The sequence below is a fragment of the Esox lucius genome, chromosome 4, assembly GCF_011004845.1.
Source record: "Esox lucius isolate fEsoLuc1 chromosome 4, fEsoLuc1.pri, whole genome shotgun sequence".
In the NCBI taxonomy this organism is placed as follows: domain Eukaryota; kingdom Metazoa; phylum Chordata; class Actinopteri; order Esociformes; family Esocidae; genus Esox; species Esox lucius.
Genome location: NC_047572.1, coordinates 28,915,284 through 28,928,664, shown reverse-complemented (window position 1 = coordinate 28,928,664; position 13,381 = coordinate 28,915,284). Strand labels below are relative to the sequence as shown.

Genomic DNA, 13,381 nt, shown 5'->3' with positions numbered 1-13,381 from the left:
TTGGAACCAGTTTGTTATCAGGATTCCCTGGGGAAACTTTTGACACTAAATATGAAATTATGTCTGTGGCCGTCCAACTTGAATTTGTCAGTTACTGTTTGAGGTCCACAAAATGGGGAATATATAATTTCCTAATGGTACAGACAAATGAAAGCCTCAACCTGGAAAATGCGTTGTTGCGTCAGCAAAGAGAAAGTCTTCTGTGAAATTCTGTGAAACGCCCAAGACAAAGTGGGTAAACTGGAAACATGCAGAAAGTAAAAACAGTGAAAACATATCCTATATGTACTCCTCTCTTGTTTGAAAGTGTTGGTGGAAACATAACTGTTTCTTCATCACTCTGAGCTTTGTCTAAATTTGGAAGGGCTAGTGTACAGGATGGAATAGTTTACTCCGAAAGGCAGAGTATTACATTTGTGTATTGCATATTTTGTAGGAAATGATAGAACGATTAATGCATAAATCGTGAGACAAATGGTATTACTTATTGCAACTTAACTATTTCTCACCCATTTTTCCTGGGGTGTTTTGTTCACTCTCTTTGTAGTTCAACCCCCACACAGTTTTTGTTTCATATGTTTAGTTTTATTATGGAGCAAATTGGTTATGACATTTTGCTTTGTTTTTGTTTGTGACACCCATGCTCATCCACAACCTTAAATTACAATGGATTTTGAAAAAGTATTGTATAAAAGGCTTCAAAACAACAACCAACTCAAGTTACATTATAATCCCATTCAGAATTATGCCTCTGCACTTAATAATTGCTGGCAATAATTTTTTGATCCGACAGCAAATCCATTCATCTGATGATATCATCGATTTAATCGGTTTAATTCGTTTTTCTTTTTGAGGAAACTAAATATACGTAAATAATAGTTTGGGTAATCAAATACAAGCACAAAAAGAGTGAAAATAAGGCCACGTGTAAATATATATGGACTTTTAAATGAAAGATTTTCAAATGTACCGTAACTGTGTAACAAGTGTCTCACTCATCTTGAAGATTGTATGTGGTTTAGTTACTATACACCAGCTCCCTCCTGTGTTTCCTATTCCGCATAACAATACTTACCTGTGAGCGCAAGCATACCAACAAAATACATCAATATTTGAATGTATCATTTTGCTTTTTGCAGGAGTGTTGTTTACGAACTGCTTTCGAATGCTTCCGGACATCGGTGTCCCAACTCAAAATAAATAAATCGAAGATTTATTTGAAATTCAACAAAAGCCTCAGGATTCGATTAATTGTGAGTCACTTTTAAAAACAAGGATAATGTCTACATAGCATTTTACGTATCAAAATTGAATGGCAAAACACTGACATGTTGCTTTGTTTGGTTTTTAGTTGGAAAGTCTGGACAAAGTCTGTAAGAACTCCAGTCCGAAGCAAAAGGTGAGCTGGGCTAGAGGCTGTTGTGGGATAGAGGCTGTTGTGGGATAGAGGCTGTTGTGGGATAGAGGCTGTTGTGGGCCAGAGGCTGTTGTGGGATAGAGGCTGTTGTGGGATAGAGGCTGTTGAGTGTCTTAATTTCCCAGATACTATGTTATTGAATTGGTAGTTGCTTTGCCAGGCCTACATTTAGTCTAAATCTAAGAGTAACATGAAATGTAGGTAAAATGTGTTCCTTTATTCCCTCAGGAATGCCAAACGTGTACTTCCTATCCAAAGAAGGGCAGCCAAGAATTTTTAGGACAGTTGGAATCTCTACTTCAAAAGGTACCAGGTTTTTATGAATGAGTCATAATTTTAACAGCAATACAATCTTGACTAAACTGACAGTGAATGTTGTGCAGTGCAGTTTACTAATGACAAAGAAATCCTTTTTCAGATCATGACTACACTGGTGTGAGGAAAAGACTGGAACGAACTGTGGAAAAGACATTGGAATGTTTAGTAGACACTACTCTGTTACGGCTGTCTTAATATTTTATTTATTTAATATATATTTATGAACTGTTGTTCCTCCACAAACAAGCTGTGTAGATGCCATCTTATGTGCAAAGATGTCCATGCAGTTTTTTCATTGACATTTTCATATTTCTTTATTTATTCGAATTAACACGTTGGTATGTTTCTTTGCTGTCTATTAACAGCACATTTCTCTATTCTATATCTCATCCATTACGTAAATTTTATTAAATCATAAATGGTTGTCTCACAATGAGACTGATTTTCTTGAAATGTTATTATGGTTGACATGAAACCAGGTATTTGTTGATGTGATTTTTTTGTATTTAATCAAAAATGTCTTATGTGAGAATATGTGAGAATATAAAAAATTTATGCTGCAAACTTGTCTGTGTGCTTTCTAGCAAATTTGTCTATTTAGATGACGACACAACATGAACAAAGTTTAGTTTCTTGTACATTTAATTTGAACCTGAAATCAAACACCACATAAACAGTTTATTATGTAATACACATACTGTCTAAAGAAAATATCAATCAACAAAGAAACTGAATATACTTACAGTGCATTCTTAAAGATCGGTTCCCGGTCATCCGGTAACCCAGACCCATGCGTGGATTCCCTGCACAGAAAATGATAAAAGTTTTTTCTTTGGTTTGATCTGAACATTCAATCATTTAATTTATTTTGTTTGTTGGTTTTATGTTGCAATGGTAATGGTGATTGAGATTGCTTGTATTGCTTCATGAGGGCTGAGTCACTTCCACAAAGTTTACAAACATACGTGTTAACCTGTAGTTTGCATAATCACAGATGTCCTCTACAGTCTATAATATGCAACTAATCACCTTAAATCAAGACTGACCATATGATTTATGGAGCACCAAAAAAGTCAAAATGTAATAATTAAATATATATACAGTACATAATTAAATAATTAAAGCGGCTCACCGCTGCCCTCTTTTTGGATTTGCTTGAAGGCTTCATCCCAGGCTGTGGGAACTGGCCACCGTTTGCTGTTTTGTACTGATTTGTATTTTTAATTTGAGCCCGTTTGTATAGCCCACCTTATACAGTGGGGAGAACAAGTATTTGATACACTGCCGATTTTGCAGGTTTTCCCACTTACAAAGCATGTCGAGGTCTGTAATTTTTATCATAGGTTCTCTTCAACTGTGAGAGACGGAATCTAAAACTAAAATCCAGAAAATCACATTGTATGATGTTTAAATAATTAATTTGCATTTTATTGCTCTCCCCAACTGTAAGTGGGCTACAAATAATGTAAATGGCTGTGGTTGACAGTTTTCCTCAGGCCAGTGTAAATATGTTGATCAAATTTGTCCAAGTCAATGTCAACATGGATTCCATACCAATTCTCCAGATTCTGAAAGACAAAACCCTATGGCAATTTTCAGCAGTACAAAAACACCAACAACCCCCCCCCCCCCCCCCCCCCCCCATTAAGCCTCTATAAGAAACAGGATGTCAGATTTTTTTTTCATATTTCTGCTATTAAAGCAGTCAGCTGCAGTACAGATAGTGTGCAGTGTTTCGATTCACATCAGCCATTAACACTCAATACATACATCAAGTTTACCTATGAAAACAAAGTGTGACTGTATGTTCCCAGGTTCCAAAGAGTAACATAGCAACTAAAGGAATTCTGACTAGTGTCAGTGTAACCAACGTTAGAAGAAACTCCTGAAATCAAAATGGAGCTTGTTTTTGCTGGCACTGAAAAATATGATCATAAATATTATTAGACTATAAATACGTGTTTGAAATCTGCACACAGATTTGCAAATTTGATCAGCTGAAAACTATATAAAATGTAATGTATAGAATATTTACATAGATTATACTTTTTATAATCTATATAATAATAATTATTTGGACCAAATAATTATTTAGAAATTGCTTTGAACATTCTTTTCATTTAATTTCTTGTATTTAGACCTTAAAATATCTGATAGGTTGAATCAAATGAGATAACTCTGGAAAAATGCTGCCCATGTGATTTATTAGATTATAGATTTATTTGACCGGTGCCAAATTGCCACTGCCTGAAATTATTTATTAAACAAGCACATACATTTTGCTTCCACAATGTGTAGAAGCTCCTTCTCAATACGTAGACGGGAGCTATTCATTGGTTGTGAAGAGAAACCAATAGAGTAACGTTTATCACTGGGGAAAACTGAGTGAATCAGGCATTAAGCTTCTCTCGTATATGAGCTTGTGGTTCACTCTAATCATTGGTTAAATAAATTTTTTAAGGCGTTAAGCAGTTAGCTACAGATATAAGGTGCACCGTAATGAATAGATTGACTTGGCCGGATTTGATGTAAGCAAGCTGTTGCTGGTAGTCAGTTAGCAAAAGGTGCAGAAACAAAGGGTCTGTTCTGAATTAGTCAACATGGGCATATTAGCGAAGCATTCACGCACAGCTGCACATCTGCAACTTTTAAACACAAGAACAAAGCTCGGTTTTTACCTTATTATTGATTCAGCTTTTCTTTTTTTCTGCTATATTTAACCATGGAAAATACCAAATGAGACCCAGAGTCTTTTTACGAGGGAAACGCGGCAAAGATGTCAGCAGTAATCGATACACTGCAGAGTTAAAGGCCACCTCTGGGGGATCGGTAGTTCCTTTTAAATGACTCTTAGGTATCCGTGAAACCTCCTTGACGAGTGTTTTCTGAAACAGAAGACCGCCATACATCATGTTATCCTTTATTTTGAAGAGCTCATTTCACCTTTCAAATTCACAGAACGTGATCATAAGACACAAATTGCACCAGACCATGGCTGCCTACGATGACTGAGTGGTTTTGGATAATTGATGGACATCTGTGCTTGTATGGTTGTGTCTAACCTCAGAGCCACTGGGTGTCATGGCAATCAAAGGGGTGTTACAGAAGTACCTACAGTTCACCATTGTTTAGGTCAACTCAGTATTTAAAAAAATCTCATTATAATTTATTTTCTCAGTATTGTCTATTTTCTTTAGACAAAAATATGTCACCTATGTATAAAATTGCCAAAATGTGTGTTGTTCCTCTTTTCAGCAATAGGTGGCATTATAAAGCCTTAAAACCGTGACACAAGTGGAAACTATTGACTCGGCAAACAGACAAAAGTCTGGGTGTTTGGCGGCAGCCAACTTTCCATCAAAAGGGGCCCCAAAGTCTGGTGTCACAGGAGCTCCACCTCTCAGGAAGGATGAAAATAAAGTAAATCGAATAGCAAAGAAGAAGGGGGACCGGAGGGTGTGTTCCAACTATAGGGGGATCACACTTCTCAGCTTCCCTGGGAAAGTCTATGCCAGGGTTCTGGAGAGGAGAATATGGCCGATAGTAGAACCTCGGATTCAGGAGGAACAGTGTGGTTTTCGTCCGGGCCGTGGAACACTGGACCAGCTCTATACCCTCTACAGGGTGTTGGAGGGTTCATGGGAGTTTGAACAACCAATCCACATGTGTTTTGTGGATTTGGAGAAGGCATTCGACTGTGTCCCTCGCGGCATCCTGTGGAGAGTGCTTCGGGAATATAGGGTCCTGGGTCCTTTGCTAAGGGCTGTCAGGTCCCTGTACGACCGAAGCAGGAGCTTAGTCCGCATTGCCGGCAGTAAGTCAGACTTATTCCCAGTGCATGTTGGACTCTGGCAGGGCTGCCCTTTGTCGCCGGTTCTGTTAATAATTTTTATGGACAGAATTTCTAGGCGCAGCCAGGGGCCGGAGGGTGTCAGGTTTGGGGACCACACGATTTTGTCTCTGCTCTTTGCGGATGATGTTGTCGTGTTGGCCCCTTCAAACCAGGACCTTCAGCATGCACTGGGACGGTTTGCAGCCGAGTGTGAAGCGGTGGGGATGAGAATCAGTGCCTCCAAATCCGAGGCCATGGTCCTCAGTCGGAAAAGGGTGGCTTGCCCACTTCAGGTTGGTGGAGAGTGCCTGCCTCCAGTGGAGGAGTTTAAGTATCTAGGGGTCTTGTTCACGAGTGAGGGAAGGATGGAACGGGAGATTGACAGACGGATCGGTGCAGCTTCGGCAGTAATGCGGTCAATGTATCGGTCTGTCGTGGTGAAGAAAGAGCTGAGCCGCAAGGCAAAGCTCTCCATTTACCGGTCAATCTACGTTCCTACTCTCACCTATGGTCATGAGCTTATGGTCATGAGCTTGGTCACCCGGGAGGAGCTCAGAGTAGAGCCGCTGCTCCTCCACATCGAAAAGGGTCAGCTGAGGTGGCTTGGGCATCTGTTTCGGATGCCTCCGGAACGCCTTCCTGGGAAGGTGTTCCGGTCCCGTCCCACCGGGAGGAGACCCCGGGGAACACCTAGGACACGCTGGAGGGACTATGTCTCCCGGCTGGCCTGGGAACGCCTCGGTGTCCCCCCGGAAGAGCTGGAGGAAGTGTCTGGAGAGAGGGAAGTCTGGGCATCTCTGCTTAGACTGCTGCCCCCGCGATGAAGCGGAAGAAGATGTATGTATGTATGTATGAATAGCAAAGAAAGTAAAAAAGTAGAAAAAGTGCCAAAATATTACAAGAATAAATACTTGACACCTGAAAAGAATATCTGACATTTTTACCTTAAATGCACTAAATGTACCATGCTAACTCTTTGTGTTAGTTAGTTTACCTTCTAGTCTACTATTTAGAAAAATAAGGCAATGTGTGCATTCACACCTGCTAAATGACACTGATAACCTGCCTAAAGTTCCTACCTAGTAATTTCTCACACTGACAGGTGCAGCGTGTTGTTTTGAGCTACCATGCCCCTGTCAACAGGGTGGACTTCCCAGCCACGAGGGGATTTCAGGTTGAATGTTTTCAGTCAAAACACCTTCAACCACAATCAGCTGTGCGCCACAACACAACTTCTGTGGTACACTTGAAACATTAATGCAGCACGATTGCAAAGCCCCAGCCAGTCAAATAATCAATCCATGCTTTTTCTTGTCCTTACATGTTTATTTACTTAATGCACTTTGAGATTGTTCTAATTAATGAAAAGTGCTCTACAAAATTGAATAGATAATTATTGTTATTTATCTGGAGTCCATAGCAGAAACGTAGAGTCTTATGATCAGCGCAAGCATCATCATTCATCTAATTTTCCTGTCCCATTACACTACACGTGAAAGAACTAATAGTTTCAGAAACTGCAATGAGGAACGTTTTTGATTCGACCACAGGATCTCAAGTATGCCACAACATGTTGCAGTGTTCACAACCAGGTGTCAGCGGTTTTGGTAAACCCCGAGCAGTCTCTGCAGAGGGACGGGGTGTGGTGTTTGGAGGTAGTGGGTTTTTCCTTGTTGGTTCGTGCAGAATTCCCACTGTGGTCAGGAATCTCTACCACAACACCGTTAAAGACTGACAAATGTGAACTAAATCTTCACAATCAGCTAAATCTCAGGTCTTAACACCTCTTTCATTTGCAAAGAAAGTAATAATACTTGCTTGGATTTGTTAATTTTGTTTGAGAAAATGACAAAAAAACAAATCAGAGGGAGATCCAGGCTTGTGAGTTAAAACGTAGGTTGTCAGATATGCATTCAACCATCAACTAATGAAATGTATTTTAATCATTAACTGGACTAAACACCAAGAGGGCTGAAAGCAGAAGGGTGGCCAGTCCGGGTTGAGATTATACACGTGCATGACATTTTAAGGCCACATTATTCATCAAAATATATACACGGTCAATAAATACAGCTGGGCTGTGAACAGTGTCTTCAGGCAGAATCCAGATCAACTACAGAGCCAGGTGGATAAAGACAATCAGGCGGACAAGGACGATCAGTTGGACAAGGACGATCAGGTGGACAAGGACGATCAGTTGGACAAGGACGATCAGGTGGACAAGGACGATCAGGTGGACAAGAATGATCTGGTGGACAAGGACGATCAGGTGGACAAGGACGATCATGTGGACAAGACGATCAGGTGGACAAGGATGACCAGGTGGACAAGGACGATCAGGTGGACAAGGATGACCAGATGGACAAGGACGATCAGGTGGACAAGGACGATCAGGTGGACAAGGATGACCAGGTGGACAAGGACGATCATGTGGACAAGGATGACCAAGTGGACAAGAATGATCTGGTAGACAAGGACGATCAGGTGGACAAGGATGACCAGGTGGACAAGGACGATCAGGTGGACAAGGACGATCAGGTGGACAAGGACGATCAGGTGGACAAGGATGACCAGGTGGACAAGGACGATCAGGTGGACAAGGACGATCATGTGGACAAGGATGACCAAGTGGACAAGAATGATCTGGTAGACAAGGACGATCATGTGGACAAGGATGACCAGGTGGACAAGGACAATCAGGTGGACAAGGACGATCAGGTGGACAAGGGCAACCAGGTGGGCTGTGACAGCAGTCAGGAAAAAGCACCACCCTCTTTGCCCAGTACCAGACCAACTGTCACTGTTTTGGGTAGACAGGCACAGAGCAGGGACTCATTCTTTTTATTCGGTTTTGTACACAAACACAAACAACAAAAGGCGCGGTAAACCGCATAATGAAGGCACACAGCACAAACATTGAACCACAAACACAAAAGGCAAAAAAGGAAAAATAGGGTCCCTTATCAGAGGCAACGCGGGGCAGCTGCCTCTTATTGAGGACAATGAAAAGTGGAGTGCAGAGATCCCTAGAAGCACCCCTGGTGTCAGGCCCTGACTGTGGCCCCCGGGCGCATAAAGGTGCTTAGAGGCCCCCAGCCAGGACCTGACACTTACAGAAGGACACCAAAGGCAAGAAAGATCATTGATAATACTCATCAATAACATGTAAGAATTTGCTACAATTATACTTCGTCAGATTGACACCAGTGTTCCTTGAGATTGCAACGGTGCCAAACAGAACGCTGGCGTAGCGTGGTGTTGTCGGGCCGGGTTGTAAGCTGTCCTTACAGTATTACAGTACTTAGCAACAGTATTCCTACTACTTGGCTGTTCCTTAAGATATACAAGGTGTACCTTTGGTACATCCACATGGAAAGTGATGTTTCAAATTAAGTCAAGCAGAAATCTTATCGAGAAATCTTAAGCATTGGTTATTTCCACTCCCACAAGGAAAGGAAACCCGGTGGCCAGGCTGTGGGAGTGCATATAGCGAAATGGAATCAGACTGGCATTTTGTATATTTTCTCACTGATCAAAAAACTGATTCACGTTTTGTTTAGGAACCAAGTAAACAATCTTTTATTGACTTTTTTTGTTTATTTTTTGTTGATGCTCAGCAAATTCGGTTACCACACACATGCACTTCACAAAGTAGCTGTTTTCAACCACAAAATGCAAATTCCCTCCAGAAGGCTTTCTTTTCAGTGATAACTAATCTATGTGCTAAAAAGCCATGCCTGAGGACTCCACTGTCCCCATACAGAATGTGATGCTTCCATGATATAAGAACCATGTGAAAAGACCCCAAACCAGCCCATCCATCAGCTGTAACAGGTGTAAAATGTAGACATCTGGTGTCGCAATCAGCACTAGTAGCATTTCGATGGGTTAGGTCACTTGCATGGAGTCGCAAGTATTGTATCCCTTCCCCTCTGCAAGGACTCCGACCTTTGTGAGGTGATGGTGATGACACTTCATGAGTACAACGGGCTGCTGCTTGGAGCACAAAGTGAGGCGGTCAGTGCGAAGCTGGGACACTCGCTTAGCCAGCAATCAGAGGATTACACACTAGCCCAAGTGAACGCACTGGAGAAAAGGTTTGTTGACTTAGGCTACGGTTATGAACCTGCAGAACCGGTACATTTAAACACTGAGAACTTTGCACTGCAAGGTTGATGGAGATAAGAGAGGTCTAAGGTCACCGAAAATGTAAGGCCCAACAAAACTGATAAGAGAGACCCGAATATATATATATTCAAATATAGTTATAAATTAAAAACATTTCATTTATAAATGAACTTGATTTTCTGTGTATTACTTGTTCATGTGCAACATATCAACTTTATATATACCCAACTCATTATACATACATATATATATATATGAAATTCAACACTACTGTTGTTTGCTCCTTGGGGTTTAAGGCCAGGTGTTTTGTAAAAGCACTTTGCAACATCTGCTGAATAAAAATACATTTGATTGATATATATACTGTATATATACACTGACCAGCCATAACATTGTGATCTCTGACACGTGAATTGAATAACACTGATTATCTCATTATCATGGCACCTATCAGTGGGTGGGATATATTAGGCAGCAAGTGAAAATCTGGTCCTGAAAGTAGATGTGTTAGAAGCAGGAAAAATTGCCAAGTGTACGGATTTCAGTGACTTTGACAAGGGTGAAATTGTGATGGCTAGACGACTGGGTCAGAGCATCTCCAAAACTGCAGTCCTTGTGGGGTGTTCCCGGTCTGTAGTGGTCAGTACCTATCAAAAGTGGTCCAAGGAAGGAAAAGCTGTGAATCGGTGAGATGGTCATGGGTGGAGTGAAGGCTTGTGGCCTGTGTGGTCCGATCCAACAGCTCAAACTGCTGAAGAAGTTAATGCTGGAACTGATACTGTAGAAAGGTGTCAGAACACACAGTGCATTGATGCAGACCATGTGCACCCTTTCATGGCAACGGTATTCCCTGATGGGATTGGCCTCTTTCAGCAGGATAATGCGCCCTGCCACAAAGATGGTTCAGGAATGGTTTAAGGAACACAACAATGAGTTCAAGGTGTGGAACTTGGCCTCCAAATTCCCCAGATCTTTATCCAATCTCCTCCAAGGCCTGGATTAGGATTACAGTGAGCTCCTGGACAGTCTGTGGTGCTACTTGGCAATGTCGGATACACAATACATAACGTCCCAGAGGTTCTCAATTGGATTCGGGTCTGGGGAACGTGAGGGCCAATCATTGGCATCAATGCCTTTGTCATCCAGGAACTGCCTACGCACTCTGGCCACATGAGGCCAGACATTGTCCAGAGCAAGAGGAACCTGACGAGATTCCGCAGTTGATGTTTTTGTTTGACCATAAAAGATATGCGCAGTTCATCTGTCCATTGGCAAAACAGATGTTGCTACTGCTGACATACACTTGTCAGTCCAATTAATGGGAATGTGTCACCCATCCATTCCTTACATTCAAGCATCAAGACAATGGGGGCCTTTCTTTCATATCTGTTGCATACTAAAGGACATTAAATCCACTGAAATGTATTTTTTTCCATCATGAATATTTGAGCTCAATTCCAACCACATTTACATAAACATAAAATAATTTTACTGATCACGCAAGAACATTTTTTAAAACCTTTCATGCCATAAAATAATCAGAACTGCAATTTCCTTTTGTAGAAAAAACTTAGTACACCCATAACTTCACCATCACATAAAAATACCAAAATTGGAATCAGGTGGACCAAAACAGGTACACATAAAAACATCATTTGAGAGGATCCAGCCTCGTACAAAGATGGGAAAATTAGTCTGGCTTGGTCTTAACTTATATGGGTTTATGGGATTCAGGACTGGCACAGATTCTATCTTGGGGGCAGTGCCTGATTTTGCCCCCCCCGGCTCCGAACCTGATGGGAATATTTTCAGAAGCATTTTTGATGCACATGAGTCTGGAAGGGTTTACAACGCCTCTCCTTGCAGTTTCAAGTATATAATTGTAAAATTACTGGAATCACACTTGGGCACAACCATCAAAGGACCCATCAACAAAAGTCACAAGGGCTTTTGAGGAAACACCACGCAAGAGCACGCCAATTACAAACTAATGAAACCTGTGTTAAGAACAGGAAATGAACAGGAAATGTAGTTGTGCCGTCATAGGTCTGTCCTACAGCATTATGCAATATAATGAAATATCAACAATGACCCCTTAAACCTCCAAGTGTAGTGAGTCACCCAATGACAGCAATTAAAAATATATGCATGGGCCACACTAAACATGATCAGCTACTACTATACTCAGTGGTTGTTGGTATTCCATTATCTCAAGATAAGAACTTATTTGACTAGGAAACCGCCCATATTTTTTAACTCGATTGTGGCCCTTTGCCACAAATACAGAGCCAAATATATGTAGGGCTACATCTCACATAACTTTCCGATGGACAGCTGACTTTCACACCAGGTTTCAGGTAAAACTGAGTGACGCAAATGCGTGGGCCACAGAGCAAAGGATCCACTTGACAGCCCACTGACTAAACGTGTGTCGTTGTGTTCCTCGATCAAAAAGCACACAGAATGTAGTAGCTGAAACAAAGTCACCAGCTGAATATGACTGCAGTGGTCTGTGGTTTCATGCTTTCCTCAACTCTCAGGAAGCTTCACTACCAAGAAAAAAAATTAAAGGCACAGTGTGATTTCATTTTTGTTTTTCTAGTCAATATACAGTGGGGAGAACAAGTTTTTGATACACTGCTGATTTTGCAGGTTTTCCTACTTACAAAGCATGCAGAGGTCTGTAAGTTTTATCATAGGTACACTTCAACTGTGAGAGACGTAATCTAAAACAAAAATCCTGAAAATCACATTGTATGATTTTTAAATAATTAATTTGCATTTTATTGCATGACATAAGAATTTGATCACCTACCAACCAGTAAGAATTCCGGCTCTTAAAAACCTGTTAGTTTTTCTTTAAGAAGCCCTCCTGTTCTCCACTCCTTACCTATATTAACTGTACCTGTTTGAACTCGTTACCTGTATAAAAGACACCTGTCCACACACTCAATCAAACAGACTCTAACCTCTCCACAATGGCCAAAACCAGAGAGCTGTGTAAGGACATCAGGGATAAAATTGTAGACCTGCACAAGGCTTCATGGGGATGGGCTATAGGACAATAGGCAAGGAGCTTGGTGAGAAGGCAACAACTGTTGGCGCAATTATTAGAAAATGGAAGAAGATCAAGATGTTGGTCAATCTCCCTCTGTCTGGGGCCCCATGCAAGATCTCACCTTGTGGGGCATAAATGATCATGAGGAAGGTGAGGGATCAGCCCAGAACAACACGGCAGGACCTGTTCAATGACCTGAAGAGAGCTGGGACCACAGTCTCAAAGAAAACCATTAGTAACACACTACACTGTCATGGATTAAAATCCTGCAGTCCCCCTGCTCAAGCCAGCGCATGTCCAGCGCATGTCCAGGCCCGTCTGAAGTTTGCCAATGACCATCTGGATGATCCAGAGGAGAAATGGAAGAAGGTCATGTGGTCTGATGAGACAAAAATAGAGCTTTTTGGTCTAAACTCCACACGCCGTGTTTGGAGGAAGAAGAAGGATGAATACAACCCCATGAACAACATCTCAACCGTGAAGCATGGAGGGGGAAACATCATTCTTTGGGGATACTTTTCTGCAAAGGGGAAAGGACGACTGCACTGTATTCAGGGGAGGATGGATGGGGCTATGTATCGCAAAATCTCGGCCAACAACCTCCTTCCCTCAGTAAGAGCATTGAAGA

At 41.5% G+C, this 13,381-nt stretch overlaps 1 long non-coding RNA gene across 1 annotated transcript in view; it reads right to left on the bottom strand.

Moving 5' to 3' along the window:
- Positions 1–2,212: 2,212 nt before the first annotated feature.
- LOC117594376 overlaps positions 2,213–13,381 on the bottom strand; it is a 34,061-nt gene continuing 22,892 nt past the window's right edge. The window contains exon 3 of the long non-coding RNA XR_004575648.1: positions 2,213–2,538. This is a non-coding gene — a long non-coding RNA (uncharacterized LOC117594376). The remainder of the gene's footprint in view (positions 2,539–13,381) is intronic.